The sequence below is a fragment of the Scyliorhinus canicula genome, chromosome 4 (assembly GCF_902713615.1).
Source record: "Scyliorhinus canicula chromosome 4, sScyCan1.1, whole genome shotgun sequence".
NCBI lineage: Eukaryota > Metazoa > Chordata > Chondrichthyes > Carcharhiniformes > Scyliorhinidae > Scyliorhinus > Scyliorhinus canicula.
The window spans coordinates 100,762,136-100,788,745 of NC_052149.1; positions in this window are offsets into that span (position 1 = coordinate 100,762,136).

Sequence of the window (26,610 nt, forward strand, 5' to 3'; positions counted from 1 at the left end):
GGCAACATACCATCCTGGAGTCTCGATTGCGTCCACAGAACCGCCTGTCTATTCCCCTTACGATCGAGTCCCCTATCACTATAGCCCTGCCATTTTTCTTCCTGCCCTGCTGTGCAGCAGAGCCAGCCACGGTGCCATGAACCTGGCTGCTGCTGCCTTCCCCTGGTGAGCCATCTCCCTCAACAGTATCCAAAGCGGTATATCTGTTTTGCAGGGAGATGACCGCAGGGGACACCTGCACTGCCTTCCTACTCTTGCTCTTTCTTTTGGTCACCTTCATTCCCTCTACTAACCATGCCAAATTCAGCTTGTGCAGCTGGGCTCAACTCCGCCATCTGTATCCAAAGGTAGCGAAAAGCTGCCCTCACCAAGCGAAGCGACAATTCCTACAGCCTCCACTCCTGTCCCCATGCATTAATTGGAAACATCTCACTTTTCCCCATATTCAGCTTGTACACCGAAAAACGACCAAGCTCCTCCAGAATACCCATGACCCTATTGAAGCACCCATTCGGGTCCAACATATCCAACAGGTCACCTGAGTACAAAGAAACTTCGTACTCGATCCCGTTCCCTGCTCAATCCCCCTCCACTCCCTCCGAAGGCTCAACCATCCCAACCTCCACAGGTCAAATCCCCACTTCACTCCTATTAACTTTATTTTGGCTTTGATTTTTAGGTCATCATTGGCTACAGGAATAGTGCCAGAGGACTGGAGGATAGCAAATGTGGTCCCTTTGTTCAAGAAAGGGAGTAGAGATAACCCCGGTAACTATAGGCCGGTGAGCCCAACGTCTGTGGTGGGTAAGGTCTTGGAGAGGATTATAAAAGATACGATTTATAATCATCTAGATAGGAATAATATGATTAGGGATAGTCAGCATGGTTTTGTGAAGGGTAGGTCATGCCTCACAAACCTTATCGAGTTCTTTGAGAAGGTGACTGAACAGGTAGACGAGGGTAGAGCAGTTGATGTGGTGTATATGGATTTCAGTAAAGCGTTTGATAAGGTTCCCCACGGTCGGCTATTGCAGAAAATACGGAGGCTGGGGATTGAGGGTGATTTAGAGATGTGGATCAGAAATTGGCTAGTTGAAAGAAGACAGAGAGTGGTAGTTGATGGGAAATGTTCAGAATGGAGTTCAGTTACGAGTGGCGTACCACAAGGATCTGTTCTGGGGCCGTTGCTGTTTGTCATTTTTATAAATGACCGGCAGTTAGGCTGTTGCTGCCTTGCAGATAAGAGGTGGCAGAAGGTCCAGGGGCCAGCGGCCTCACTGTATTGACAAATGGCCAAATAGCCACCTGAAAGGTATTACCCCTGATTGCACACTAAATCCCCCAGTTGCAAAAATCTTTTAATTATAAAATCGCCTGAGAGGAGCCGGAGCGGGAGCCGAGGAGCCGGAGCCGAGGAGCCGGAGCGGAGGAGCCGAGGAGCCGGAGCGGAGGAGCCGAGGAGCCGGAGCGGAGGAGCCGAGGAGCCGGAGCGGAGGAGCCGAGGAGCCGGAGCGGAGGAGCCGAGGAGCCGAGGAGCCGGAGCGGAGGAGCCGGAGCGGAGGAGCCGGAGCGGGAGCGGAGGAGCCGGAGCGGAGGAGCCGAGGAGCCGGAGCGGGAGCGGAGGAGCCGGAGCGGAGGAGCCGGAGCGGCAGCGGAGCGGCGACAGGGGGGCTCAACAGCAGCAGGTCCATCCCCTCTCCCTCCCCCCCCCCCACGCGGGCCAGGAGCGGTGCGGCGGCGGCGGCGGCCCCTCTTCTCTCCCCCCCCCCACGCGGGCCAGGAGCGGTGCGGCGGCCCCTCTTCTCTCCCCCCCCCCCCCACGCGGGCCAGGAGCGGTGCGGCGGCGGCGGCCCCTCTTCTCTCCCCCCCCCCCACGCGGGCCAGGAGCGGTGCGGTGGCGGCGGCCCCTCTTCTCTCCCCCCCCCCCCCCACGCGGGCCAGGAGCGGTGCGGCGGCGGCGGCCCCTCTTCTCTTCCCCCCCCCCCCCCAGCCAGCAGCGGGGACCCCCCCCCCAGCCAGCAGCGGGGACACAACCCCCCCCCCCCAGCCAGCAGCGGGGACACAACCCCCCCCCCCAGCCAGCAGCGGGGACACAACCCCCCCCCCCCCCAGCCAGCAGCGGGGACACCCCCCCCCCCAACCAGCAGCGACCACCCCCCCCCCCCCAACCAGCAGCGACCACCCCCCCCCCAACCAGCAGCGACCACCGGCAAAAATCTTTTAATTATAAAATCGCCTGAGAGGAGCCGGAGCGGGAGCCGAGGAGCCGGAGCCGAGGAGCCGGAGCGGAGGAGCCGAGGAGCCGGAGCGGAGGAGCCGAGGAGCCGGAGCGGAGGAGCCGAGGAGCCGGAGCGGAGGAGCCGAGGAGCCGGAGCGGAGGAGCCGAGGAGCCGAGGAGCCGGAGCGGAGGAGCCGGAGCGGAGGAGCCGGAGCGGGAGCGGAGGAGCCGGAGCGGAGGAGCCGAGGAGCCGGAGCGGGAGCGGAGGAGCCGGAGCGGAGGAGCCGGAGCGGCAGCGGAGCGGCGACAGGGGGGCTCAACAGCAGCAGGTCCATCCCCTCTCCCCCCCCCCCCCCCACGCGGGCCAGGAGCGGTGCGGCGGCGGCGGCGGCCCCTCTTCTCTCCCCCCCCCACGCGGGCCAGGAGCGGTGCGGCGGCCCCTCTTCTCTCCCCCCCCCCCCCCACGCGGGCCAGGAGCGGTGCGGCGGCGGCGGCCCCTCTTCTCTCCCCCCCCCCCACGCGGGCCAGGAGCGGTGCGGTGGCGGCGGCCCCTCTTCTCTCCCCCCCCCCCCCACGCGGGCCAGGAGCGGTGCGGCGGCGGCGGCCCCTCTTCTCTTCCCCCCCCCCCCCAGCCAGCAGCGGGGACCCCCCCCCCCAGCCAGCAGCGGGGACACAACCCCCCCCCCCCCAGCCAGCAGCGGGGACACAACCCCCCCCCCCCCAGCCAGCAGCGGGGACACAACCCCCCCCCCCCCCAGCCAGCAGCGGGGACACCCCCCCCCCCAACCAGCAGCGACCACCCCCCCCCCCCCAACCAGCAGCGACCACCCCCCCCCCCCAACCAGCAGCGACCACCGGCCCACTCGCCCCTCCCCCCCCCCCCCCCCCCCCCAACTGCTGTGACCACCACGTGGCAAAGACAAAGGGACTCTCTCTCCTGGTTGAGTGGGGAAAGAAGACAAAAGAAAAAAGAGACTTGTATTTCTGTTCTTCCCAAAAGAAAACTGGTAAAGAGAAAAGGGGTAGGGGAAATAAATTTAAAAAAAAAAAAAATATATATATATATATATATATATATATACATATATAGATATATAATAATAAATAAAATAAAAATAGGGTGCGGAAAAGGGGGAAAAAGAAGAACAAGGAGAGAAGAAAAGATGAAGGGGAAGGGGGAGAAAAAAGTGCCAGAAGGGAGCCAAGAGAAAGGGGGCACCGGAAGTAGACTGGGCAAAGGGAAAGCCAGCTCGGGCGAACGAGTCAACACGCGAAGCGGCGGGAAGGATGCTTCGCCGCATCCAGAAGAGCTGGACGGGCGGGCAACCTCTCCCCTGGGGTTAGAGGGGGGCGTGAATTGGAAGGAAGCCTTTGCCGAGGTGGTGAGGGAGCAGCTGCAGGCATTCAAGGCAGAGTTAAGAGCAGACGCAGAGGCCGCAGCACAGGCAGCAGTGACCAGGGCCATGTCAGGGGTGCAGCAGGTTCTGACCAGATTGGAGAAGAAAGTGGATGCCCAAGGGAAGATACTGGAAGCCCAAGGGAAGATACTGGAAGCCCAGGGGGCAACCATTAAAGAGCTGGAGAAGGCAGCGACTGACGCGAGCGACCGGGTCATATCCCTGGAGAGGGGAATGGTGAAACTGAGTGCAACACAGGGGAGCCTGAAGGGCAGGGTAGACGACCAGGAGGTCAGCTCGAGAAGGCAAAATATTAAGATAGTGGGCCTGCCAGAGGGGATAGAGGGTAGAAATCCCACAACATTCGTGGCTGCGATGCTGGGCTCCTTAGTGGGGCGGGAAACTTTTCCCACCCCACCGGAAATGGACAGAGCTCATCGGTCACTGCGCCCGAAGCCCAAGGAAGGGGAAAAACCGAGAGCAGTTATAGCCAGACTGCACCGGTACCGGGATAGGGAGACAATCCTGCGCTGGGCCAAGGAGAATAGAGCCTGCAATTGGGACGGGCACGCCATCCGAATCTACGAGGATTTTGGAGCGGACATAGCTAAGAGACGGGCGGAGTTCAACAGAGCGAAAGCAGCTCTCTATAAGAACAAAGTACGTTTTGGTATGCTGTACCCAGCAAAACTCTGGGTCACATACCAACACAAGGAATATTTCTTTACAGCCCCTGCCGAGGCGAATAGATTCGTCGAGGAGCACGGGCTGGAAAAACGCCATGGGAAGTAGGGACGAGGGGCCCATGGCAAGGAGACACGTCATGCCGACGGGGGGGTGGGGAGGGGCGAGGCAAAGCCAGCCCCCTCCCCCCTGGCAGGAACACCCAGAACGGAAAACAACCCAATGCCCTAGGGCCCGCTCCAGGTGGGAGGCCAGGCCCCGGCACGAGGGAACGGGAGTACTGGAGAGGGGAGAGGGGAAGCGGGACAGCAACCTCCGAGAGGGGAGCCACCGTGCTAGCAGGAAAGCTAGCGAAGGGGGCGCGCAACAGAGCAGGACCGCAGCGCACCCCCAACAGGGGGGAAGGCGCCAGGCAGGGGAGGGGGGGGATCACCCATCAAAGGTGGGAGAGCAAATGGGGACAGGAATGGGGGAGAGAGGGGCAATGGAGGGGTACACAGGGGTATCCCCGAAAGGGATAGAGTGGGGGGGGGGGGCACCCGGGGGGCGAGAGACCAGGGAGGGGAAACGCAGGGACGAAGGGACAAAAGAGGCCAGTAAGGGAATAGGGCCACAAAGTGCCACAGACAAGGGCTCGAAACAGGGAACTGCTGCAAGCACCCACCCAGTACGGTCTGTGGGTGAAGGGGCCCCCCGGAGTGCAGGGGACTACCCGCGTGGCGGACACAAAGTGGACGGCCATGGCGGGTGTCCCCGGGACAAGGGGGAACCCCGGAGCGCAGGGACCCGACCGCATGGGGAGAGCAGTGATAGTGGACATCCTGGACGGCCCCCTAACATAGGGAAACCCCAGAGGGCAGGGGCGCGTCCACCGGACAAATATGGTTAACCCCACAGGAGCAAGGGGGCAGAAGCCCCCCACCAGAATAGTCACCTGGAACGTAAGGGGACTTAACGGCCCAGTGAAGAGATCTAGAGTCCTCACCCACCTTAGAAACATGAGGGCCGACATAGTCTTCCTCCAAGAGACGCACTTGAGGGAGCAGGACCAACTGCGGGTAAGAAAGGGCTGGGTGGGACAAACCTATCATTCCTGTTATGGGGCAAGGGCCAGGGGGGTGGCGATCCTGATTGGCAAGAGGACAATGTTTAGGGCGACAAAGACGGTTACGGACCCAGGGGGACGGTATGTCATGGTCAGCGGGGCCCTGGATGGGGCGCCGGTAGTTCTAGTTAACGTGTACGCGCCCAACTGGGACGACACGAGCTTCATCCAAAAGACCATGGCAGAAATCCCGGACATAGCGACGCACCGACTAATCATGGGGGGGACTTCAACTGTGTACAGGACCCAACGACGGACAGATCAAACCCCAGAACGGGGAAAACCTCAAACATGGCAAGGGAACTCAGCCACTATATGGAGCAGATGGGAGCAGTAGACCCCTGGAGATTCGCCCACCCGGGGGAGAAAGAATTCTCTTTCTTCTCCCCAGTACACAACGTGTACACCAGAATTGACTTCTTTGTGGTGGGGAAAACGGTGCTTCCAGAGATAGACAAGGTGGAATACTCCGCAATTGTGATATCAGACCACGCTCCACACTACATGGATGTGCGGCTAGAGACGGGAAGGGCCCAGCGCCCCAAATGGAGGTTGGACGGTGCCTTACTAGCTGACAAGGCCTTCAGCGAAAGGATAGCGCAGGCCATAGCGGAGTACACTGAGATCAACCAAAACGGGGAGGTCTCACCCTCCACGTTCTGGGAAGCGCTTAAGGCCGTACTAAGAGGGGAAATCATAGCCTACAAAGCGCAAAGAGATAGGGAGGAAAGGGTGGCTGGGCAGAAGCTGGTCGACTCCATACTGGAGGTAGACCATAAATACTCCGAGGCCCCGACTGTAGAACTCCTGGCGGAGAGAAAAGAATTACAAAGGAACTTTGACCTGCTCTCCACCAGGAAAGCAGTACACCAACTCCGCCAGGCACGCGGGGCCCTATACGAACACGGAGACAAAGCCAGCCGCCTGTTGGCCCACCAGCTGAGAAAGCAGGCAGCCAGCAGAGAAATTGCGCAAATCAGAGATACCAGAGGCACGTTGGAAACAGAACCAGAGAAGATTAACAAAACCTTCAAGGCCTTCTACCAAGAGCTGTACACCTCAGAGCCCCCAACGGGGAAGGCTGGGATGAACCGGTTTCTTGACGGACTGAACATACCAGTTGTGGGAGAGGGCAGAAAACGGGATCTGGAAGCACCACTAGCACTGGGAGAGATCATGGAGAGCATTAGCTCCATGCAGGCGGGGAAGGCGCCGGGACCGGACGGATTCCCGGCGGACTTCTACAAAAAATTTGCGACAGCGCTGGCCCCGCACATGCGGGAGATGTTCACAGACTCGCTAGCTAGGGGCACGTTGCCACCCACGTTAGCACAGGCCTCAATCTCGCTGATACCTAAGAAAGACAAAGACCCAACGGAATGTGGGTCATACAGACCCATATCTCTGCTGAACGCAGACGCCAAAATACTGGCCAAAATCCTAGCCAAAAGGCTAGAAGACTGTGTACCTGAGGTGGTCACAGAGGACCAGACGGGCTTTGTCAAAGGTAGACAGCTGACCGCGAACATCAGGCGCCTGCTGAACGTGATAATGACCCCCTCCGGGGAGAGAACACAAGAGGTGATCGTCTCCCTGGACGCAGAAAAGGCCTTCGACAGAGTCGAATGGATATACCTCATAGAGGTACTGGAGCGGTTCGGGCTTGGAACAGGGTTCACCGCTTGGGTAAAGCTCCTGTACAACGCTCCCATGGCGAGTGTACAGACCAACAATACCAACTCCCAATACTTCCAGCTGCACAGGGGCACCAGACAAGGATGCCCACTGTCCCCGCTGCTGTTCGCACTAGCAATCGAACCGCTAGCAATCGCGCTCAGGGCAGCAAAAAATTGGAGGGGGATCCGAAGGGGAGGTAGAGAGCACAGAGTCTCACTCTATGCGGATGATCTGCTCCTCTATATCTCGGACCCACAAAGCAGCATGGACGGAATCATCGCGCTCCTGAAAGAGTTTGGAGCCTTCTCGGGCTACAAACTCAACATGAGCAAAAGTGAGATCTTCCCATTACACCCGCAAGGGGGGGGGGGGGGGGGGGGGGCAGCACTAAAGGGGCTGCCGTTCAAACAAGCCCGACATAAATTCCGCTACCTGGGGATCCAAATAGCCCATGACTGGAAAGGGATCCACAAATGGAACCTCACCAGCCTGACGGAGGAAGTTAAAAAGGACCTGCAAAGATGGAACACACTCCCGCTCTCCCTCGCGGGGAGAGTTCAGACGATCAAAATGAACGTACTGCCCAGGTTCCTCTTCCTGTTTAGATCCATTCCGATCTACATCCCCAAGGCCTTTTTCAAAGCGCTGGACAAACTCATCATGGCGTTCGTATGGGGGGGTAAAAATGCTAGGATCCCAAAGAAGGTCTTACAAAAAACAAAAACCAGGGGAGGGTTAGCCCTCCCGAATCTACAATTCTACCACTGGGCAGCAACAGCCGAGCGAGTAAGGGGATGGATCCAGGAGCCAGAAGCTGAGTGGGTGCGTGCGGAGGAGGCCTCCTGCATGGGAACCTCCCTCCGGGCCCTCGCCACGGCAGCACTCCCATCCCCACCCAAAAAACACTCCAGCAGCCCAGTGGTGACAGCCACCCTCCAATCCTGGAACCAACTGCGGCAGCAACTTGGCCTGACCAAAATGTCGAACAGGGCTCCCATCTGCAACAACCATAGGTTCAAACCAGCACTGACCGACGCCACCTTCAAAAGGTGGAGGCAGGACGGGGGGACACTGACAGTCAGGGACCTATACACGGACGACAGGATCGCAACACTGGACGAACTGACAGAGAAATTTCAGCTAGCTGGGGGGAACGAGCTACGGTACCTGCAGCTCAAAAACTTCCTACGAAAGGAGACAAGGACGTACCCACAACCGCCACGACAGACACTACTGGAAGACCTACTGGACGCAAGTATCCTAGAGAAAGGGAACTGTAGTGACATGTATGACCGACTGGTAGATAGGGACGACACCGTACTGGACGCAACAAGGAGGAAATGGGAGGACGACCTGGGGATGGAGATCGGGTGGGGACTCTGGAGCGAAGCACTGCATAGGGTCAACTCCACCTCCACGTGCGCAAGGCTCAGCCTGACGCAACTAAAAGTGGTACATAGAGCCCACTTAACAAGAACCCGTATGAGTAGGTTCTTCCCGGAGGTGGAAGACAGATGTGAACGGTGCCAAAGAGGCCCGGCCAACCACGCCCACATGTTCTGGTCTTGCCCCAGACTCGTGGAGTACTGGACAGCCTTCTTCGAGGTAATGTCCAAAGTGGTGGGAGTGAGGGTGGAGCCATGCCCGATAGTGGCGGTCTTCGGGGTTTCAGAACAGCCAGATCTATTCCTGGGGAGGAGGGCGGATGCCCTTGCCTTTGCCTCCCTGATCGCCCGCCGTAGAATCCTGTTTGGCTGGCGGTCAGCAGCACCGCCCAGAGCTGCGGACTGGCTGTCCGACCTCTCGGAATCTCTCCAAATGGAGAAAATCAAATTTGCCATCCGAGGGTCGGACGACGGCTTCCACAGAACGTGGGAGCCATTCATGCAACTGTTCCGGGACCTATTTGTGGCCAATGTACAAGAGGAATAATAGTCGGGGGAAGGTAGCGGGAGGGGGGGGGGGAGCTACAGGTTCGTTACGGGGGTTCGATGGCTAGCTAAGGCCCAAAACCAAGCTAAATAAACATGTTGAGGGGGGGGGGGGGCGCAGTTACTACTACGAAGATGCTTACCTGTAAATATGTATGTTAATTTTTGCGTGTTTGTTTTTGTTTGTTTTTTTTTTTGTTTCTCTCTCCTAACAATTTGTAATTTGTTCAATATAAAATACGAAAACTGAATAAAAACATTTATAAAAAAAATTTTTATAAATGACCTAGAGGAGGGCGCAGAAGGATGGGTGAGTAAATTTGCAGACGACACTAAAGTCGGTGGAGTTGTAGACAGTGCGGAAGGATGTTGCAGGTTACAGAGGGACATAGATAAGCTGCAGAGCTGGGCTGAGAGGTGGCAAATGGAGTTTAATGTGGAGAAGTGTGAGGTGATTCACTTTGGAAAGAATAACAGGAATGCGGAATATTTGGCTAATGGTAAAATTCTTGGTAGTGTGGATGAGCAGAGGGATCTCGGTGTCCATGTACATAGATCCCTGAAAGTTGCCACCCAGGTTGATAGGGTTGTGAAGAAGGCCTATGGTGTGTTGGCCTTTATTGGTAGAGGGATTGAGTTCCGGAGCCATGAGGTCATGTTGCAGTTGTACAAAACTCTAGTACGGCCGCATTTGGAGTATTGCGTACAGTTCTGGTCGCCTCATTATAGGAAGGACGTGGAAGCTTTGGAACGGGTGCAGAGGAGATTTACCAGGATGTTGCCTGGTATGGAGGGAAAATCTTATGAGGAAAGGCTGATGGACTTGAGGTTGTTTTCGTTAGAGAGAAGAAGGTTAAGAGGTGACTTAATAGAGGCATACAAAATGATCAGAGGGTTAGATAGGGTGGACAGCGAGAGCCTTCTCCCGCGGATGGAGGTGGCTAGCACGAGGGGACATAGCCTTAAATTGAGGGGTAATAGATATAGGACAGAGGTCAGAGGTGGGTTTTTTACGCAAAGAGTGGTGAGGCCGTGGAATGCCCTACCTGCAACAGTAGTGAACACTCCAACATTGAGGGCATTTAAAAATTTATTGGATAAGCATATGGATGATAAGGGCATAGTGTAGGTTAGATGGCCTTTAGATTTTTTCCATGTCGGTGCAACATCGAGGGCCGAAGGGCCTGTACTGCGTCGTTCTATGTTCTATGTTCTATTTTTTAAAAATTTTGAGTGCCTAATTAATTTTTTCCTATTAAGGGGCAATTTAGTGCGACCAATCCACCTACCCTGTACATCTTTTGGGTTATGGGGGCGAAACCCATGCAAACACGGGGAGAATGTGTAAACAACACATGGACAGTGACCCAGAGCCGGGATCGAACCTGTGACATCGGCGCCATGAGACAGCAGTGCTAACCACTGCGCCACAGCACTGCCCTCACTCCCATTAACTAGCCAACCAGCTAGCACGATGACCATCACTCAAGGCCTCCACCTATCCCCCTTCCCCTCAGCCATCCTTCACCCGTAATTCAACAAAAACAGTAAAAAGAACACACTCACCTACTCCGCACCTATATTCATTAAATACCAGCAACCACCAGCGTACAAACCCACTTTCCCCACTTTAGCATCTCCAAAGTGCTGTGTCCTTACACACCTCCAAGTCCATTGTCTTAGTGGTTTACTAAAGCAGTTGAAACACTTGTCCAGAGGAAGAAGGAGGCTTATGTAAAGATGAGACGTGAAAGTTCAGTTAGGGCGCTCGAGAGTTAAAAGTTAGCTAGGAAGGATCTAAAGAGAGAGCTAAGAAGAGCCAGGAGGGGACATGAGAAGTCTTTGGCAGGTAGGATCAAGGATAACCCTGAAGCTTTCTATAGATATGTCAGGAATAAAAGAATGACTAGGGTAAGAGTAGGGCCAGTCAAGGACAGTAGTGGGAAGTTGTGCATGGAGTCCGAGGAGATAGGAGAGGTGCTAAATGAATATTTTTTGTCAGTATTCACACAGGAAAAATACAATGTTGTTGAGGAGAATACTGAGATACAGGCTACTAGACTAGACGGGTTCATAAGGAGGAGGTGTTAGCAATTCTGGAAAGTGTTAAAATAGATAAGTCCCCTGGGCCGGATGGGATTTATCCTAGGATTTTCTGGGAAGCTAGGAAGGAGATTGCTGAGCCTTTTGCTTTGATCTTTAAGTCATCTTTGTCTACAGGAATAGTGCCAGAAGACTGGAGGATAGCAAATGTTGTCCCCCTTGTTCAAGAAGGGGAGTAGAGACAACCCCGGTAACTATATACCAGTGAGCCTTACTTCTGTTGTGGGCAAAGTATTGGAAAGGTTTATAAGAGATAGGATGTATAATCATCTGGAAAGGAATAATTTGATTAGTGATAGTCAACATGGTTTTGTGAAGGATAGGTTGTGCCGCACAAACCTTATTGAGTTCTTTGAGAAGGTGACCAAACAGGTGAATGAGGGTAAAGCAGTTGATGTGGTGAATATGGATTTCAGTAAAGCGTTTGATAAGGTTCCCCAGGGTAGGCTATTGCATGGGATTCAGGGTGATTTAGCAATTTGGATCAGAAATTGGCTAGCTGGAAGAAGACAAAGGGTGGTGGTTGTTGGGAAATTCAGTTCAGACTGGAGTCCAGTTACTAGTGGTGTACCACAAGGATCTGTTTTGGAGCCACTGCTGTTTGTCATTTTTATAAATGACCTGGAGGAGGGTGTAGAAGGATGGGTAAGTAAATTTGCAGATGTCACTTAAGTCGGTGGAGTTGTGGACAGTGTAGAAGGATGTTACAAGTTACAGAGGGATATAGATAAGCTCCAGAGCTGGGCTGACAGGTGGTAAATGGAGTTTAATGCAGAAAAGTGTGAGGTGATTCATTTTGGAAGGAATAACAGGAAGATAGAGTACATAGAACATAGAACATAGAACAGTACAGCACAGAACAGGCCCTGCGGCCCTCACTGGGCTAATGGTAAGATTCTTGGTAGTGTGGATGAGCAGAGAGATCTCGGTGTCCATGTACATAGATCCCTGAAAGCTGCCACCCAGGTTGAGAGGGTTGTTAAGAAGGCGTACAGTGTGTTAGCTTTTATTGGCAGAGGGATTGGGTTTCGGAGCCAAGAGGTCATACTGCAGCTGTACAAAACTCTGATGCGGCCCCATTTGGAGTATTGTGTGCAGTTCTGGTTGCCGCATTATAGGAAGGATGTGGAAGCATTGGAAAGGGTGCAGAGGAGATTTACGAGGATGTTGCCTTAGGAGGAAAGGCTGAGGGACTTAAGGTTGTTTTCGTTAGAGAGAATAAGGTTAAGAGGTGACTTAATTGAGGCATACAAGATGATCAGAAGATTAGATAGGGTGGACAGTGAGAGCCTTTTTACTTGGATGGTGATGTCTAGCACGAGGGGACATAGCTTTAAATTGAGGGGAGATAGATATAGGACAGATGTCAGAGGTAGGTTCTTTACTCAGAGAGTAGTAAGGGCATGGAATGCCCTGCCTGCAACAGTAGTGGACTCGCCAACACTAAACGCATTCAAATGGTCATTGGATAGGCATATGGACGATAAGGGAATAGTGTAGATGGGCTTTAGAGGGGTTTCACAGGTTGGCACAACATCGAGGGCGGAAGGGCCTGTACTGCGCTGTAATGTTCTATGTTCTATGTTTCCGATTGTGACCCACAGCGAGCAGGATACAACACCCCAGATTTCAACCCTTTCTTGTAGCGGACAGCCTTGATCCGGTTATAACCGGCCCACCGCTTGGCCAACTCTGCACCTAGGTCCTGGTAGATCCTCAGCATGTTTCCTTCCCAGGTGAACTTTATCGTTTGCTTCGCCCACCTCAGTATCTTCTCCTTATCGAGAAAACGATGCAGCCTCACCACCATCTCCCTTGACGACTCCCCCGCCTTCAACCTCCCCCTCAATGTCCTGTGCACTCAACCCACCTCAGGAGAAAGGTCAAAGACACCCTCCCCCACCAACTGCACAAACATGCTCGCCACATACTTTGTGGCCTGCGTTCCCTCAATCCCCTCAGGCAGCCCCAGGATCCAGAGATGCTGCCTCCTGGATTGGTTCGCGAGGTCTTCCACATTCTCCCTCAACCTGTTATGGCGCTCCGCCATGAGCACCATATCCACCTCCAGTGAGGCCAGCTGGTCTTCATGCTTTCCCACCGACTCCACTAACTTCTGGAGTGCCAGGTCCTGCACCTCCAGCCTCTGCCCCACTCTCTCAATAGCCACCCTAAGCGGCACCACACCTTTGTCGGATCTTCTGAGGCTTCCTTCCCGCTGCTGCTGGAAGTATGCATTATAAAATCCACAAGTTGCTCAGTAGACCACTGGCCAGGCAACGACACCCCGCCATCTTTTCCCGTGTCGTACCTCAAATACACTCTTACCCAGGCTGCTGCCTCTTACTCGTTACACTTGTCTGGTACACCATAAACCGGCCCCGCTGACGGAGCTATTCCTCAGCGCTTATACACCTCACACCAGCAAACACCCAGGACCAAGAAATTCCACCTGGAGCGGGAACCACCAAATGTGCGACGACTCACTCCATAGCCGCCATCGGAAGTCTGTCCTTTCAGTCATTGACTAGAAATTTGAACTTTGAAACTTGGGAAATCATAACATTAGTCACTAATGCAGTGTGGGAAAAGTGTCAACTAGTTTATGAACAGCAAGGTCCCACATACTGCAATGGTAGAGTGACCAGATAATCATATTTAATGGTGTTGAGGGATAAATGTTGGCCAGGACTGAGTAGCGTTGCTTGTAAAAATAGTGTCATGGGGTCTTTTACTGCTACCTGAGAGGCAGATGGAGCCTTGGTTTAAGGCACCACCTGCGGTGTGCAGGATTCCCTTAGTACTGCACAAGAGTGTCAGCCACGATTTTGTGCTCAAGCCTCTGGAAGGGGACATTAACATGCAACCTTCTCAGAGCTACCAACTGAGCCATGGCTAAGACTGGTATAAAGTGTAACCTGCAAACAACTGCCTCATGCAACAATGTTGCCACTTCAGCAGCTCTCAGCCAGAGGGCAAAATGCTGGGCTACTCAAGATCTTTACAGCTTACATCTAAGGTATGTGTTTTGCAAGGGCCCATTGCTTACAAACATTTGACAACCTACATGACGCCAGTGAAAGTTCATTTATCAATCACAGAGCCATGAAGCATTGTAACAGAATTGACGTTCTCGTGATTTTTCGTCACAAATCCAGCAGGCCGCCGCCCTCCATCCTTTGTGGTTGGATACAGCTCAGCAACTTAAGAGAGGGTGAAAAAGTGCATTATAATTGCTTACTGCTATTACCCAATTGGCAGAGATGACAGAACTAAGAAGCTGGTGAACCACATTCGAATTTCCACACACTGCCCATAACAGCAGCAAAATATTTTGTTTCCAGGGGAAAAAATATTGTTGCTGCCGTTTGCACAGGCATAAATAAAAGCTGTAGTATTTTTCCAAACTGCCAAATAAAGCATTTTAAATGTAAACTAACGACGCATCACAGCATGCACGTCCCTCGTGATAAAACAGGGTGTTGCTAGCAATTTGATTTAGTGCCTACCGCGTGCAAGTCTTTACACAAGAGAGCCAGCGTGTTCTGCCAAAGGAATTACAGCCATTTTCTTTTGCAGAATTAAGCTCACAGCAAACATAAAAAGAAGCAATTGGAAATTTCAAAATATAATTGGGCAATATAGAAGGTTGTAACAGGTTTAATACCTGGCAGGTAACTTGATGTTGCAATGCAAAAGCACATTAACACCATAATAATAAAAGAAAAATACTGTGGATGCTGGAATCTGAAACAAAAACAGAGACTGTTGGGAAAACTCAGCAGGTCTGGCAGCATTTGCAGGGAGAGAACACAGAGTTAACATTTCGAATGTGCATATCTCTTCAGAGCTTAACAGCACGGTGCACAGTTGTTTCTTTTCAAATGGTTCTGCTACATCTCCACAGTGACATTCTCCCAGTATCTCTGCACAAAGAAGTGTCACCTCTCAACTCACTTACAGACCATTGAAATTGATGATCCCTTGTTGCTGACTCCACAAGCAGAGGAAGTCGTCATTCCCCATCTTCACAAAACCTTCAGGGTTTTACCCACAGGTATCGCAACTGAAAGTCAAATGTTCTGAAAATGATGACTACTGTCCATTTTCAGCTCATATCTCTAGTCTTTCATCAGTGAATTTCTAAAGCTTTTATGAGCCACGTCACCTCAGGATTTTGTACATGTGTTCTTGAATTGGATTTTTACCCTATATGTTATACATGGAATGCCCCAGACATACCTCAAAACCACAAAGCAGACAAAATATGTATCAAAAAAGGAATTTCAATTTAATAGTATCACTTGCAGTGGAATCTATGCTCAAATGCATGACCAATCACTCAATCTATGCAATGTGCCCTGTACAGTAGAGTAATATGACGCCACAGCATTTTAAGTTGGGAATTCAATCAGTTGTTCAGCCTCTGCTTAGAATTTTGCCTCTAGATATTAGTCATAACAATGACTAATTATTAGTCAAAGAGTAACTATTAGGAAAATGAACAAACCATAATCTCCAGGAAGCAATCACTTTTTATATGGGCAACAGTGCTCAATCTCTTTTTGAGACAATAAAATCCATCCCCCACCTGGTTTATATTACTTAACTAATCACAGCACACAGAAAAATACGTTTCTGTAAAACACATAAAATGTGCGACATCCATTGTTGAAAGCTCAACATGGTCACCTGCCACCTGGGCAGGACTGGAACCAATGTCCTAGGGGGTGCTTTTGCTAACACTGTTGGGGAGGTTTTAAACTAATGTGGCAGGGGGATGGGAACCAGATTAGGAAGTTAGAGGTCAGTAAAGAAGCAGCAACTAAAGCCAGTAAGGTACGAGACAATAAACTCAATGTCACTAAGGGGAAGAGTAGACAGGGAAGAGATGATGAACGTAAAGGTGGTCTGAGGTGCATTTGTTTTAATGCGAGAAGTGTAGCAGGTAAGGCAGATGAACTTAGGGCTTGGATCAGTATCTGGGAATATGATGTTATTGGTATTACTGAGACTTGGTTGAGGGAAGGGCAGGACTGGCAACTGAATATCCCAGGGTATAGATGCTTCAGGAGGGATAGAGAGGGAGGTAGAAGGGGTGGAGGAGTTGCATTACTCGTCAGAGATGATATCACAGCTGTGATTAAGGACGGCACCATGGAGGATTCGAGCACTGAGGCAATATGGATGGAGCTGAGAAATAGGAAGGGTGCAGTAACATTGTTGGGACTTTACTACAGGCCTCCCAAAAGCGAGCATGAAGTAGAGGTACAAATATGCAGACAGATTATAGAAAAATGTAGGTGCAATAGGGTGGTTGTGATGGGAGATTTTAACTTCCCCAACATTGAATGGGATTCGTGTAGTGTTGGAGGCGTAGATGGAGCAGAGTTTGTAAGGAGCATCCAGGAGAGTTTTTTAGAGCAGTATGTAAATAGTCCAACTCGGGAAGGGGCCATACTGGACCTGGTATTGGGGAATGATCCCGGCCAGGTAGTTGATGTTTCAGTCGGTGATTACTTTGGGAATAGCGATCACAATTCCGTAAGTTTTAGAATACTCATGGACAAGGACAATAGGGGTCCGAAAGGAAGAGTACTAAATTGGGGAAAGGCAGAGTATAACAAAATTCGGCAGTAGCTAGGGAATGTGGATTGGAAGCAGCTGTTTAAGGGTAAATCCACATTTGAAATGTGGAAGTCTTTTAAGGAATGGTTGATTAGAGTGCAGGACAGACATGTTCCTGTGAAAATGAAAGATAGAAATGGCAAGATTAGGGAACCATGGATGACGGGTGAAATTGTGAGACTAGCTAAGATGGAAAAGGAAGCATACATAGGATCGAGGCAACTCAAAACTGATGAAGCTTTGGAGGAATATCGGGAAAGTAGGACGAATCTCAAACGCGCAATAAAGAGGGCTAAAAGGGGTCATGAAATATCTTTGGCTAACAGGGTTAAGGAAAATCCCAAAGCATTTTATTCGTATGTAAGGAGCAAGAGGGTAACTAGAGAAAGGATTGGCCCACTTAAAGACAAAAGAGGGAATTTATGCGTGGACTCAAAGGAAATGGGTGAGATTCTTAATGAGTACTTTGCATCGGTATTCACAAAGGAGAGGGACAAGATGGATGTTGAGGCTAGGGATGGATGTTTAAATACTCTCGGTCAAGTTGTCATATGGAAGGGGGAAGTTTTGGGTATTCTAAAAGACATTAAGGTGGACAAGTCCCCAGGACCAGATGGGATCTATCCCAGGTTGCTGAGGGAAGCGAGGGTCGAAATAGCTGGGGCCTTAACAGATATCTTTGCAGCATCCTTGAGCACAGGTGAGGTCCCGGAGGACTGGAAAATTGCTAATGTTGTCCCTTTGTTTAAGAAGGGTAGCAGGGATAATCCAGGGAATTATAGACCTGTGAGCTTGACGTCAGTGGTAGGCAAACTGTTGGAGAAGATACTGAGGGATAGGATCTATTCATATCTGGAAGAAAATAAACTTATCAGTGATAGGCAGCATTGTTTTGTGCAGGGAAGGTCATGTCTTACAAACCTAATAGAATTCTTTGAGGAAGTGACAAAGTTAATTGATGAGGGAAGGGCTGTAGATGTCGTATACATGGACTTTAGTAAGGCGTTTGATAAGGTTTCCTATGGCAGGTTGATGGAAAAAGTGAAGTCGTATGGGGTTCAGGGTGTACTAGCTAGATGGATAAAGAACTGGCTGGGCAACAGGAGACAGAGAGTAGTGGTGGAAGGGAGTGTCTCAAAATGGAGAAGGGTGACTAGTGGTGTTCCACAGGGATCCGTGCTCGGACCACTGATGTTTGTGATCTACATAAATGACCTGGAGGAAGGTATAGGTGGTCTGATTAGCAAGTTTGCAGATGATACTAAGATTGGTGGAGTTGCAGATAGCGAGGAGGACTGTCAGAGAATACAACAAAATATCGATAGATTGGAGAGTTGGGCAGATAAATGGCAGATGGAGTTCAATCCAGGCAAATGCGAGGTGATGCATTTTGGAAGATCAAATTCAAGAGCGGACTATATGGTCAATGCTCTTGGGGAAAATTGATGTGCAGAGAGATCTGGGAGTTCAGGTCCATTGTATCCTGAAGGTGGCAACGCAGGTTGATAGAGTGGTCAAGAAGGCATACAGCATGCTTGCCGTCATCGGACGGGGTATTGAGTACAAGAGTTGGCAGGTCATGTTACAGTTGTATAGGACTTTGGTTCAGCCACATTTGGAATACTGCATGCAGTTCTGGTCGCCACATTACCAGAAGGATGTGGATGCCTTGGAGAGGGTGCAGAGGAGGTTCACCAGGATGTTGCCTGGCATGGAGGGTGATCTATGAAGAAAGGTTGAGTAAATTAGGATTGTTTTCGTTGGAAAGACGGAGGTTGAGGGGGGACCTGATTGAGGTCTACAAAATTATGAGAGGTATGGACAGGGTGGATAGCAACAAGCTTTTCCCAAGAGTGGGGGTGTCAGTTACAAGGGGTCACGATTTCAAGGTGAGAGGGGGAAAGTTTAAGGGAGATGTGTGTGGAAAGTTTTTTACGCAGAGCGTGGTGGGTGCCTGGAACGCTTTACCAACGGAGGTGGTAGAGGCGGGCACGATAGCATCATTTAAGAAGCATCTAGACAGGTATATGAATGGGCGGGAACAGAGGGAAGTAGACCTTGGAAAATAAGAGATAGGTTTAGAACATAGAACATAGAACAGTACAGCACAGAACAGGCCCTTCGGCCCTCGATGTTGTGCCGAGCAATGATCACCCTACTCAACCCCACGTATCCACCCTATACCCCCCCCAACCTTACTTTTTAGGGCACTACGGGCAATTTAGCATGGCCAATCCACCTAACCCGCACATCTTTGGACTGTGGGAGGAAACCGGAGCACCCGGAGAAAACCCACGCACACACGGGGAGGACGTGCAGACTCCGCACAGACAGTGACCCAGCCGGGAACCGAACCTGGGACCCTGGAGCTGTGAAGCATTTATGCTAACCACCACGCTACCGTGCTGCCCAAAGGATCCTTTAGATAAAGGATCTGGATCGGCGCAGGCTGGGAGGGCCGAAGGGCCTGTTCCTGTGCTGTAATTTTCTTTGTTCTTTGTTCTTTGTTCATTGGCTCATAGGGACTGGCAGTTTTGACTTGCCTTCCTCTGACCTCGGATTACCAGATTTATTAACATTCCCCAAACCCACAAGCTGGACCATCAAGAAGGTCAAGAGTAGCAGACACATGGAAACACTACCACCTCCAAGTCACACACCATTCTTGGCCACATATAATCACTGCTTCATTGTCATCCCTCAATCAAAATGCTGGAACTCTCTTCCTAACCGCACTGCGGGTACACTTTCACTGTTCACAGCTCACTGCTCACCACTGACACCTTCTCAATGGCAACAAAGAATGGGGAACAAAAACTACCTACTTAGCAACACCTGCACCGTAAGAATTATTTTTTTTTTTGAATAGACGGAAGCCCTTTGCTTTGAAGTGAAATTGATTCAAGGTACTTTGGGAGCAAAGTTAACAACCCCCCCCCCCCCCCCCCCCCCCCGCACCAACAGGGATTGTGTTGGGCGATTAACTCATTCATGCCTATTGCATCCAATGCAAGCAGCATGTCAACTTAATGCTGCTTGTAATTTACATGATTGCAGTGTGCAGGGGGCACCAACCACCCTGCTGAGTGGCCGCATAGTTCAGGAGGAAGCCCACGTTTATGTGAGGCTAGCATCACTCACACTCAGTCTGCGCTACTTAAAATTCAACCTATACCATTTAAATAGGAGATGGATTCCGGCAGGCAACATGTGCTGGAACTGCTTGTGAAAATGAGTCTGATTAGGAAGAAGAGTGAATTATGAAGTAGCAGAGAGAGAGCATGACTTGAGGTCCTTCAATGCTTCACTGCATGCCTTACCGGAGAAGATAGAGAGGAAGAGAGGACCAAGGATGATCTTGTGATCTATCCAGATGGGACCGGAGGGTGCCCCGACCTGCTGTAGAAAGACAGTGGGAGTCAAATCCAGGAGTCAAGCCCGGAGAACCTGGATGCAATGCCACAAGAAATGTAATGGCCTCATTTGAGTGCTCAATGTCAGTGAATGAACTCCAAATCCATATTCCCCAACTGTACCACTAGCCTCACACACTGCCCAGTGCATCACAACTCCACCACTGATCTACTAACAATCTTTATCAATCATGACTCATATCTAACATACATAACTTCACCTTTCTTTCACATATTTAGCTGCTATAAGCCTCAAATCCACATCTCTCAACTCGCACACACCTTCAGCCATTCAACCAAGATACCCAAACACATTGCTCTGCACCCACTGACACACTTCCTTCTCTCTTGAAGGTCAAGATAGGGTATAAATGGAGACAGCAGCACCTAACTGACAGGGGACAAGGACGGCTGTGTGCCCTTCCCCCATGGATGAAACAGCGCTCACTGCCATTGGAGCAATCATGAATGATGCGGCAGCCAATGGTGAGACTAGAAGTCAAACACTTTTACAGTCCTTGCCCTGCTCTGACATTACAGTGGTGGCTGCAGAAGATGGCAGATTTCAGTGTGGGCCTTACTGAAGAGACAAGCTTTGTTCCCCTCTGAGGTTTGGGTAGGAGAATTGCTCCCTGAACAGAGGCAAATCTCCTGCTGACACCTTGACCCTCCCTTGCCGAGGAACTTGGCCTGCTCTGTGGTGCCCCTGCTCATTGTCCCAAGAGGAATGCCTATGGAGAAAGTGGTTTGTGCAGAATCCTTGAAATGAGGACAAGATTCTTCAGTGCACGAACACTACTCCCCGTAGACTTCAACAATTTGAAACGCTGGGGGACGCGATTCAATCACAAAATTCTATGTCTGATTTCGGGCACGTTTAGTGGGGTGTTTCTCTGCAGCTGCAGCACTGAGAAGCACCCCACTATTCAACGGCACTTTGCTGTTTCTTTTGGCCTCAGGGAGTTTCTCTTCGCCGAGGCCGCACTTCAGCTTCAGCTTGGCAGCAGGAAATGCTCCTCGCTGATTGGGGAGCCATTTTGCCCGGTTGCCCCGATCTTTCCAGGTGCCATTATGGCTGGTTCACGTTTGTGTGGACCAGTACTAAGCAGCATCCTGGCAAGATCTCCCAGGCACAGCCATTAGGTCCCAGGTGCCGGGAGATTCCAGCGAATGCTTATTTAAATGAGCTATTCTGATCTGGGTTTCTGACCAAGCTGCTTATTTGATGACTACTTTGTATAACTGATGCTGACCTGGCTGTTGAAGGTCACGACAGTGGTTTGAGCATTTGAGCACCTCTTCCACCGCTCTCCTCCCCATGCGAGTCAACAGTGTAAACCCCAAACAAAGCTGCAAGTCCAGCAAAGGAAGCCACAGACTGAAACATCCAACACCTGGGGCTGGATTCTCCCAAAATGGGGCTATGTCCCCATGCCGGTGTAAAAACGCAGGAGTTGCACTCCCGAGTTTCCTGAAAAATATACAACCCGATTCACTTACCTTCAGGGGCTAGCAGGGAACCGGAGTGCTTCACGCAGCTTTGGCTGCGTATACGGGCCCCCACACTTCCTGTTTTGAGTCCGTGCATGAGCACACCGCGGCCTCAAAGTGTCCATGCCGAGCGCCATGGCGGACTTGCACCGGGGACCCACACAAAGAAACTAGGACCCCCCCCCTCCCCGATCGACCGTGCTCCCGAGGATCCGTCTGGCCCGATCTCTCCCCCGGTCGCCAAAAGGCCCCTCCCTGGTGCCCGAACCCCCGTCCCCCACATAGGCGACCACGGGCTGAGTCCGCAGACGCCATGCGAGCATCCCGACCGGCCATACCATGTTAGTTCCACACCGTCAGGAACTTGGCCAGTCGGGAACGGAGTATCGCTGGGCGGGCCTCTGGCAATGGCCCCCAGCCGCGCGCCATAATTCACAAATGCGGGAATATTCTGGACCCGGAGAATTGCCGGAGCAACGCCGGGTCCGATCCCGTCGGGAAATTTGATTCTCCGCCCCCATGCCAAACGCGATTTTGGTACGGGACTGCGGAGAATCCAGCCCCTTGAGCCCCAAGACTGCCACCATAGTGTGTAAACTGCCAGGGTCTCCGTGACTGCACCGCCAATGTGCCCCTCTCACCACACACACACACACACAAATACTACTTCCACTGGCACCACAGAATTTCATATTACCACCTCTGCCAGCGAGAAAATGATTGCACAGGGAATGGGATTGAAATAAAAAGTAGCTTGGTAGCAGCTGCAGAATGTTAAGCACTGTGTGGGAGGCTGAGTTTTATTCACTTCACACTGAAAGTGGTGGGGGAAGAAAGGGCAAGCTGTGCTTTAAAAAGGTCAGTAACTGACTGCGCTGAAGGAGGTTGTTTTGTTGTTGTTTTCCTCAAGGGGAAGAACTTTGTTTCATCCCATTTAAACAAAGGTATGTTTCTGCCATCTAATCCAGACTTTCTGTTCTTTCAACAATCAGATAAGCACACAAGCGGAACAACTACAGCATTGAAAAACTTGAAACATGGGAAGAAATTAGATCAGAATAGGAACTCACAGTACTTATCAATAACCAATAAAGCTCATCCCTTTATAATCCCTTTATAATACCAATATGGTATAATGCCTTCGTACCCACTGACCATTCCTGAGATGTTGCGGAAATCTGCAGCAAATCCAGACTGGTTTGAGATGGTGCAAGAAATCCTACAAACTTCGTCATCAACCATGCGATATGCAGTTTACCTCACACATCTTGCAATTTGCAGTAAAGGTCATTGGAAAGACAAAAATGCAAGTTTCTGAGCACGTCTGAGAGCTGACACCACGCAATACAACGGATCAAATACCATACTATTTGCAAATGGTAAAACAAAGACTGTGTGCCACGAAGGGACTCCAACATCGTCCCTCCCCCTCAGAGAGACAAGAGATTTTCATCAGGTGGAAAACTGGTCTTACAGATCAGCTGATTTTCATTTTGTATTGGAATCAATTACTCAAGTGATCAAAAAGATTAGGGCTACGCCCAACGGGGTCATTCCGCCCTTCTGAGCGGTTAGGGTCCAAAACAATTTTAAATGTTCTGAGGCTGACAGCACTTTGATTAATAGAGCCTCGATAAGAATGTATTTTTTAAAAACCCGCTACCAAAATCTCCATTAGGTCACTATTGGAAATCTCAGTTGCCGCTACTATCAATTATTTCAGTTACATCAATATCAAGTGACTATCGGCCGAAGTTCTGCGGTGCAAATCCACCCCAGTGCATTATTTGCAAAATGCAGGAGTCTCAAGCGAGCTGGACTGGGCTAGAGCTCTATGTAAGTGAGCCGAAGATGGATTTCGAATATGGAGAAATTTGTTTGCAAACATAGCCTAAATAAGTTTGTTTGAATGGAAAGAGGGTGGGAGGTGAGGATAAGGGATTGGGGATGGGGAACTGTGGCTGGGTGAGACAGGGATTGAGAGTGGGAGAAGGAAATGGTGGAGTGTAACCACAACACAGCTCTATCTCTGAAAATTCCCAACAAATTCCAGACCTGTTTTTGTTTTACTTTTTAAAAAATTGTGATGTAGGCCCAACTTAGTCAAAACAACACTGAGAACTGGCACACAGACAACACCAAAGAGTCTGTACCATAACAGCACCATTAATACTTCACATTGTTAATATGAGTGAGCTATTAATGGAATTATTAAGGGTTCTGTTATGCAGTTGACTATTTTTGAAGCAATGTGGAACTAAATTAAGTAAGAAGTCTTACAACACCAGGTTAAAGTCCAACAGGTTTGTTTCAAACACGAGCTTTCGGAGCACGGCTCCTTCTTCAGGTGAATGGAAAGGCTTGTTCCAGAAATGTTTATACAGACACAGTCAGAGATGCCCCGGAATGCGAGCACCTGCAGGCAATCAAATCATCAAAGATGCAGAGAGAGAGGTAACTCCAGGTTAAAGAGGTGTGAATTGTCCCAAGCCAGTTCAGTCGGTAGGCCTCTGCAAGTCCAGGCTTGTTGGTGGGGGCCGAATGTAATGCGACATGAATCCCAGATCCCAGTTGAGTCCGCATTCATGCGTGCGGAACTTAGCTATAAGTTTTTGCTCAGCAATTTTGCGTTGTCGCGTCTCCTGAAGGCCTCCTTGTAGAATGCTGACCCGGAGATCAGAGGCTGAATGCCCTTGACTGCTGAAGTGTTCCCTAACTGGAAGGGAACAGTCCTGCCTGTTGATAGTCGCACGATGCCCGTTTATTCGTTGTCGCAGTGTCTGCATGGTCTCGCCAATGTACCACGCTTCGGGACATCCTTTCCTGCAGCGTATGAGGTAGACTACATTGGTCGAGTCGCACGAGTATGCGCCGCGTACCTGGTGGGTGGTGTTTCCACGTGTAATGGTGGTGTCCATGTCGATGATCTGGCATGTCTTGCAGAGATTACCCTGGCAGGGTTTTGTGGTGTTGTGGTTGCTGTTCTGAAGGCTGGGTAATTTGCTGCAAACAATGGTTTGTTTGAGGTTGCGCGGTTGTTTGAAGGCCAGTAGTGGGGGTGTGGGGATGACCTTGGCAAGATGTCCATCCTCGCTGATGATGTGTTGGAGGCTGCGAAGAAGATGTCGTAGTTTCTCCGCCCCAGGAAAGTACTGGACGACGAAGGGTACTCTGTCAGTGGTGTCCCGTGTTTGTCTTCTGAGGAGGTCGGTGCGGTTTTTTGCTGTGGCGCGGTGGAACTGTCGATCAATGAGTCGAGCGCCATATTCCGTTCGTACGAGGGCATCTTTCAGCATCTGTAGGTGTCTGTTGCGCTCCTCCTTGTCTGAGCAGATCCTGTGTATACGGAGGGCTTGTCCATAGGGGATGGCTTCTTTAATGTGTTTCGGGTGAAAGCTGGAGAAGTGGAGCATCGTGAGATTATCTGTGGGCTTGCGGTAAAGCGAGGTGCTGAGGTGACCGTCCTTGATGGAGACGAGTGTGTCCAAGAATGGAACTGAATTTGGAGAATAGTCCATGGTGAGTTTGATGGTGGGATGGAACTTATTGATGTCATCGTGTAGTCGTTTCAGTGATGTCTCGCCGTGGGTCCAAAGGAAAAAAATGTCATCGATGTATCTGGTGTATAGCATCGGTTGAAAGTCCTGTGTGGTGAGGAAGTCCTGTTCAAACTTGTGCATGAAGATGTTGGCATATTGAGGTGCAAATTTGGTCCCCATGGCTGTTCCGTGCGTCTGGATGAAGAATTTGTTGTCGAAGGTGAAGACGTTGTGGTCTAGAATGAAACGGATGAGTTGCAGAATTGCGTCTGGAGATTGGCAGTTGTCGGTGTTGAGGACTGAGGCTGTTGCAGCAATGCCGTCGTCATGGGGGATGCTGGTGTAGAGTGCCGAGACATCCATTGTGACGAGGAATGTTCCTGGTTCAACTGGTCCATGGGTGCTGAGTTTCTGTAGGAAGTCCGTCGTGTCGCGACAGAAGCTGGGTGTACCTTGTACGATGGGTTTCAAGATGCCCTCGATGTGGCCAGAGAGGTTCTCACACAGGGTCCCATTGCCTGAAACGATAGGACGGCCTGGTGTGTTGGCCTTGTGTATTTTCGGGAGGCAGTAGAGATCTCCAATGCGGGGATTACGTGGGATGAGAGCACGTAGGGTGTTCTGAAGGTCTGGATCTAAGGTCTTGATCAGTCTGCTGAGTTGGCGGATGTGTTCCTTGGTTGGATCTGCGGGTAACTGCCTGTAGTGTTCCTGGTTGTCGAGTTGTCGGTATACTTCTTTGCAGTAGTCTGTTCTGTTCAGTATGACGGTGGCCCCTCCTTTGTCTGCTGGTTTGATGACGATGTTGCGGTTGGTCTTGAGAGTGCGGATGGCGTTGCGTTGTGCTTGGGTGACGTTTGAGGCTGCCTTGTGATTGCGAGTGATGAATCTGGCATTGACACGACTTCTGACGGCTTGAGCATACATGTCGAGTCTAGGGCAGCGGCCTTCCGGAGGGGTCCAATTTGACTCTTTCCTTTTCGGTTGCTGCACTGCAGATCTCGCGGTCTGCTGTTCCGGTTCATTGGTCGTGTCCCTGGGTTCGCTGTCGGCCTCTTGGGGTCTGTGGAAGAATTCCCGGAGCCTCATTCGCCTGATGAATTCCTCCGTATCTGCCGCGAGACTGATGGGGTCCATTTTGGTGGTGGTGCAGAAATTGAGCCCTCTGCTGAGGACTTCGATTTCGTCTGGTTGAAGGGTGTAGTCTGACAAGTTGACAATGGATTTCCCTGTATTGTTTTCGACTGTTGTACCGGGAGAAGCTTGATTGCTGCTGGTGGTGATGCCAAGTTTCTCAAGCTTCCTGTTCTTGGTGTGCATGTAGGTGGCATAGTATTGCTGTCTCATCTGTTTGGCGGTGTTCCGCAGCTGGTCTGCTGTGTCCTGAGCGCAAGTTGAGAATATGGCCTCTCTCTTGGTTTCCA